Consider the following 7,470-nt stretch of genomic DNA (forward strand, 5'->3'; position numbering starts at 1 on the left):
TATATATATAGTTATACTTCTCAATATAATTTTTTAAGAAAGGTTTTTTTCTAATTTGACAGTGGTTCCCACTGTCATACAGCCACGATGCGAGACTGTGATCGGAGAGAGCACACTCCGCACGCATTAAACACTCCAATTTTATAATCACTTCTACAAAATTCTTAGCCATCTTAAACAGATCAAACAGTTGCATTTTTTCAAGCTACTGAAAGTATTTTAAATATTTTCTTTTATAAAAAAGTCAAACAATTGTTACAATCACTTCACCTTAGTAGATCGAGTTGTAAAAATAACTTCTCTTCACATAAATTCATAGAAAGCAGAAGGCAAACATAATGGTGATAGTGGTCCATTAATGAAGCTCCACTGATACAGATGGAGTAGTAGAATCAGTGACTAATAAATTGTTCGGATCAACGAATTGGTCATGTGTTCATTGAACCGATCGATTCTAATTATTATGATATAATTGTGCTTATGTTTCCTATCAATATATCTCTTATGTACATTATATATTTGAAGAAATCAATATTTTTATGTTTGCCATCTATTTGCATCATTATCATGTTAATTAAAAAATATTTAAATAATTTTCATTTTTTTTTGTTGCCAAGGCTCATTTATATTATTAAAGGAGCTACTCATTTAAAATTTATTGGTTAAGAAATAAGTCAAGTTGGAGTGTAGACAAATTTGAATTTAATGAATCAACCATAAATATTATTTTACTTTTGATAATAGAGCTTCCTTTACTTCCAATTAGAGTAATGCATGTAATTGAGGAGAAAATATTAAATGAGGATAATGTACGTGCAGATTGATGGTATTCTGGTACTATTGTGATGAATACAATAATAATACCATAAAATCTGCACCTACACTGTCTGCACATAAAATTTCTTCGCAATTGAGGGCTATCTTTTGTATTTGGGGTTGTTGCTGTAGAGAAAGTTGTATTTGAGAATTGTAGCGGTGAATGTTGATATTGTTGTTTGAGTGGTGTTACGTGTGCTGTCAGAGAGTTCTTATTTTTCTGACTAAATTGTTGGATGTGTAAATATAAAAGTCTAATTTTTCCACTTTTTTATGCATGTAGAAAAGTAAATTTTCTCGCATAAGAAGACATCTAAGTTAATATGGAAATAGATTTTAAATTATGCTTGCACATAATTGTCAAGAAGTTAAAATAAAGTTATAAAAGTTTAAAGGTCCAAAATACTTACATAAACCATTTAAGTTATACCAAAACACTAACAATATAATCTAACACAATTAACATGCTATTTTTTATTTTAGGTTGGAATATAGATTTGTTAGTTTGGTTTCAACTACTGGGATTTCAATTAGAAATTAATTAAAAATGAAAATAAAAAAAAATAATCATAAAAATTTTATGAACAATGAATTTTTTGAAAAAAATAGTATCAATATATTATATAATAACATTTGCAATTGCCTAAGAATATATATAAATTATTATCCATTGCATTTGCTTAATTTTCATAAAAAATGTTAGAATCCTTATTAATATTTTGTTATACCTTATATTCATATGCCTTCCACTATAAATATTTTTTATAATCAAAGTCACATTCCAAGAATAAGCATTAATATGTGTTGGTTGTCTAATTATTAATAGCACAAATAAAATGCCTCATTTTTAAATGCATGTTGTATTATACTTCAAACAATCAATATTGAATATTTCATAGTTATTTTTTAATCATCACTGAGAAATATTGAGTCCTCAATTATTTATCCAAATGGTATAGTATAATTGAGAAACATAATGTTCATAATCAATAGGAATCAACTATAACATTTAATAATACATGGATATTTAAGAGATTACACATTTTCATGAAGAGATTTGAAAACAACTATTATAGAGAAGGCATTAAAAACAATATTGAAAAGAGTAATTAATTATATAATTCAACATCTTCAAAGAATATAGTGTTTTGAGTGAGCTCATCTAAGCCATTCAATATTATAGAAGTTCAAAGTGGAATAGTTTACATTGTTATAACAAAGCTAATAAATTTACAAAAAATTTATTAACATTGCAACATTCATAAGATTAATGCTTTGATTCATAGTTAGATTTTTACCAACCATTCTAAAAGATTTAGGGCTCCTTTCCTTGTAATGTTAGTGTGCTCTTTATGTTACATCTTTTCTATTATCATGTACAATATATGGCTCATCGCCATAGCTCTCTTAATAATATTATGAATCTCATTGCTATTTTATTAATCCATGAGGCATTACTCGAGATTTACGAACCCGAAAATCAATCAATTTCTAATATATGACTAAACTTATAATTAATTTTTTTCTTCTTACTCTACTCATAGTTATGTTATACTTAAACTTCCAAATAGATATAAAGTGCACTTAAATTAACAATGTAATGTTATGCTAAAATTAATTAATTTCATTTGAGAATAATACAAACAAATTAGAAATAAATTGACTTATAATTTCTTATTATATCTCTTATTTGAAGCATCTTTAATTTTTGTATTGGACTGCATCCAAGGTTAACCACTCCATCCTTTGTGCTTTTTGTTTCTTAACTTCGACCTGTTTAGTGGATCTCATTATTATTTAACTACATATGATCACACAGTTTAAGCTTACACGTTTATCTTTTTTATGCTTATTATTCATCCATTTTTCTTAAAATTAGGTAAGTCAATTTTGAAGCTCTATTTCTTTTATGCCAAGATCATACTAAATTAAGACAATTTTTATTTCTCATTTTATTGATGCACTTTTTTTTTCAATTTTTCTTCTTTATATATTTATTAGAAAAAAAAAATGAATCATAAATTTTTAATATATTTATATTCAAATCTATTAAAAAGATACCCCTCTATGTTTATATTAATTTGGTGAGCTAGCCAAGTATCCATGGCAAGTTAAACTACTAGCTTTGGCGCCTTGAGTGAATTTTTTTAGCCTTTTAGCCAAATATTCTCAGTTATAGTAGAAGCCTAATTTGGACGACTTGAACTTGATGGCTTGTTTGACATCGCACTTGACAACTCTCCTATATTGATCCTACTTAAATGACATACTAGCATTAAACCCAATATATTATCAAAGAAAATGAATTGAACTAGACTTAGGAAATACTTGGGTGTATTTTTAGTTTATTTAATCATGTGCTTTTTTGAAGATGTTCATAAAAGTAGGAAAGAATTAAAAATTCAAGTTTTATTCTGACGAATTTTCACACCAATTATGAATGATTATGCTGATTTGATTTTTCTTTACATGTAGCACTATAAAAATTCTATGTCTATAATCTAGGGATTCCTAATTAAGTTTTACTTATTTTATCATCCACCTTAAATATTCTTTGTGAAAATTTTCTTTTGTTACCAAGAAGATGTGTTTTGTCAACTTCAATGTTAAGAATCCTCTAGATCAAGCTATCATTTCTTTCACACAAAATAAATATAAGGAGGTGATGCTTTTTAAAAAAGATTATTTATATAGAAACTATCTTTGATCCCTAATATTCTCTAAATATAATGTACGATTTTATTCTACAAGTAAAATTGATTATATAGAGAAGTTCTTAAAGAATAGAGTAAAGAAGTAAAATGATCCTAAAATTCATGAGTCAACAATTTTTTTGACTCCTCTTGCTTAGTTTGAAAGGTGTATACTGGGAAGGGTCAATCCACTATAATAAATTAAACTGCTCGGGATAATGATTTCTAAATTGACCCAGTCAATGATTTAAAAAGAATTTTTTGTGTGGAATCTAAGTACAATGCAATAAAATGTTAGCTCAAAAGTGAAGTCAACTTTGATAGTGATAAATATATCTTCTTTCATTAAATCCAACTTGGACTATAGACTTGCAAGATCTCATATGACCTTATGAAATTGAACATAGTGGGGGTCTTCCACTCCAAATTTTCTATTGATTAAATTAAGTCTGAGATTCTTATTAGAAGATCCCTATTATCACATGGGAAAAGAACTCAACCATTCTTAAGGGAATTAATATTTGATACTCAATACCTTACTCTATATCCTAAGATAGTTGCTAACAAGTTACCCATGGTACCAATATTGTTGAAGTCATAAAGGTAAAAAAAAGAAGAAATATGAGGCATTAGATCACAACTTTGAGGCATATAATCTTGCTCCAATAACTCCACACGATGATACAAGAATTTTTTCTGATAAGAAAAGTTGAAGACTTAATGATTGAATTTTATTCATTGAAGTTATCCATCTATCCCAATTGAGCTTACACTAGTTCAATTAAAGTCAACCTTTTGGATGAACTCATTATAATAAGAACTTTTATTAAGGTTGAAGGACTTCACTTAACTTTAGTAGAGAATAAGCTTGGAGGATACATGAGCTTTCCAACTATTGTTTGAATAAGTCCACAATGAACATTGCTATGAAGCCTAATGTTTAAAGACTCAAAGATGTTTCCAATTGCAAGTTAATGTGCTCTCTATTTCCAGACAACTTCATTTTTCATCAATTGATTTAGTTCATCAAGAAATTATGCTTGATCCTACTTTTTTTTATTTCTTTTTAATTCGCTTCATTGGCAAATTTATTAGAGAGGGGCCAACTTCAAGTCACTTTTAAAGTTTTTTAATGTTGTAGAAAAAGTAAATTTTATTACTCAAAATGGAGCTTTTTATTTAATTCATTCGCATTCTTGTAAGGTATCATAAGTTATTTTAAGGAATGGACAAATTAATTTTCTAATTTCTATTGAATGTAACAGGAGTTTTGCACCATTAATATTTTCTTATAGTTTTACTTGGAAGTCAATTTTTAAATTGAATTCATCACTTGCTTTAAGTTATACTTGTAGTTGGACTTGAATGAAGTCAACCTTAATAAATTTGGTGCTGCATAAAGTATCATTTTGATATCCTCTAAAGTGATGAGAATATTATTCAATTTTTATAAATTTTTATATAACATTTTTAAAGATAGATGAAATGTAATTAATTAGACCACCCCTACGGTTAATTTTCAAAATTATTTTATTTTATTTTTAGATGAATCTGATGGATGAATAATCCTATTGAGATTTATATTACATTTGATGCATGTTAAAAAATCTACGGCAGTGGAGTAATAGATTATCGATTTAGCTTTGCACGAGAGTTCAACACACACTCAGGTAAAAGAAACAACTAGTAGAGATACCAAAAATTTTTATGTGGAAAACATAGAAAAAGAAAAAACCATGGGGCCTAGCCCGGCTGTAGAAACTATAAACCAGATATTAAATGTACAGTTCCTCATCCCACATGTGAGACATGGTTGAATACTCTATGGAGTTACAAGGTAGGTGCATGAATAAACTTATTGTAAAAAGTGGGCAGCAACTGATAGTGATTGGTGATAATCAGTCAGAGATAGTAACGGTCTGCGACTGGTAGTCGGTGGCGGTCAGTGTCTGATGGTCAGTGGCGGCCGAAGGCAGTCGATGATGAGGTGATACTGGACTTCAGCTCTTCTAAGCTTCAAGTTCTTCTTCAGGCCTCAAGCCCTCCTTCCCCCTCCCATGAGAGGGGTGAGACACTATTTATAGAGCTCCGAGTGCAATTAATGCAGAAAGATAAACTAATTTGATCGGGCGATGAACATTTGAGTATTTTAATGATGTCAGAATTTATTGATTATGGACTCGTTGGATTTGTCTCGTCAAGATGCTCAATTAAATTATAAGCTTACCATATTCAACATTTGTTTGACTTTCTAAATATGCTCAGAAAGTTTTCAAAAGTAGTTTAATGACCTGATCAGAGCTTGGTTTGACACAGATTGGACCAATTTTGGTATCATTCGGTCTGTCTCGTTGACTTGGTCAGTTTCACTATAAGTTTGCTTAAATCTGTGCTCTGAATGACTTTTTATAACCCTGTGAACATTTCTTTCTCAAAAATAATATTAGGAGATCCATGCCATACCTCAAGATTTGTCTCAGATGATGAAAATGTGTTGATTGTGTATTAATATTATATCAAAAAAAAAAAAAAAACCTATCGACATCTTAATAAAATATTTAGTGCGAACTCAATAACCTATTCTTTTTTCTAATTGCAATACTTTACTACCCAATTATTAATTTAAGAAAATAACGTCTTGTGGGGTCTAGGCCAAGAATAGTTCTTCTAAAGCATACATTAAAATAATAGCTCATGCCCTTAAATGTGAGAACAATTGCATGATATAAGTAGTTCTTGAAATGAACTAATGCCTCTGAAGAACAACTCAAATCTAACTAAATTAATACTCTATTAAAGTCCTTCAAATTAGTAAATAAATACATTTGAACATTTTCTAAAAATCAAATGTTAAATGAATCAACTTAAACAGGATCAAACTCATTTATTTATGTTCATGAACAAACTCGCTTGAAATTCAAGAAACAACTTGTTAAATGTTCTATCTTATATGTGATTTATTTAAATAAAATTTGATTCATATTATATATTTATATAGTAATGCATTTTAATTTATATATATATATATATAATTTAATACATTTCTTTCTTATTTTTTTTCTTTTTATGAGTTAGTTTGTTTGTACTGATTAATATTTTTTGATTGCACGAAAACATATTTTTATTTTATAAAGTATATATATATTTTTAATTGGTGTAAATTTGATAGATATTAATTTAAAATTTATTCAATTGCTTATATTCAAATTTTACACTTGTTTGTCAACTCATTAAAATAAATGACTGATTAATATAAATAAGTCAAATATAATAATTAAAATGTTTAAACATGCCAAATCTAAATATCCATGCCAAAGTCGGCTTGAGCTCAAGTCGAGCAAGAATTTATAATATCATTAAATCAAAATATGTTATTTAAGATAGTACTTGCTAAATGCTCTGTCGTACATGACATATTATTTAAATAAACTTTGATTAATTAAAATTTATTGTATTATATGATAAATAATAAAGCATTTTAATTTAGTATCAATATACATAATAATTTAATACATTTTCTTTTTATTTCATTTCTTCAATTACTTAATTTATTAGTATTTGTCAATATTATTTGATTGTACAAAAACTTCTTTATAATTTATAAGTTATATTTTTTTTAATTGGTGTAAATTGGATAGATATTAATTCAAAATTTATTTGATTGTTTATTTATTTGGATTTATAAAATCATTGATTCAAAATCATTTGTTAATAATCATACATGAAAAGCTAGATACTCATTCAAAATTTAAAATCACTTATTAAGTCGTTGAAATAATTAATCGATTAATATATATAAGCCAAATAAAATCATTAAGAAATTTAAACATTTTTCTTAATTTTATAAAATCATTATTAATTATCGTAGATGAAAAATAAGCTAGTCATTCAAATTTTAAAATTAATATAAATAAGTCAAATACAATCATTAAAAAATTTAAACATGTCAAATATGAACATG

This window comes from Phalaenopsis equestris, unplaced genomic scaffold (genome assembly GCF_001263595.1).
Source record: "Phalaenopsis equestris unplaced genomic scaffold, ASM126359v1 Scaffold000092, whole genome shotgun sequence".
Lineage (NCBI taxonomy): Eukaryota > Viridiplantae > Streptophyta > Magnoliopsida > Asparagales > Orchidaceae > Phalaenopsis > Phalaenopsis equestris.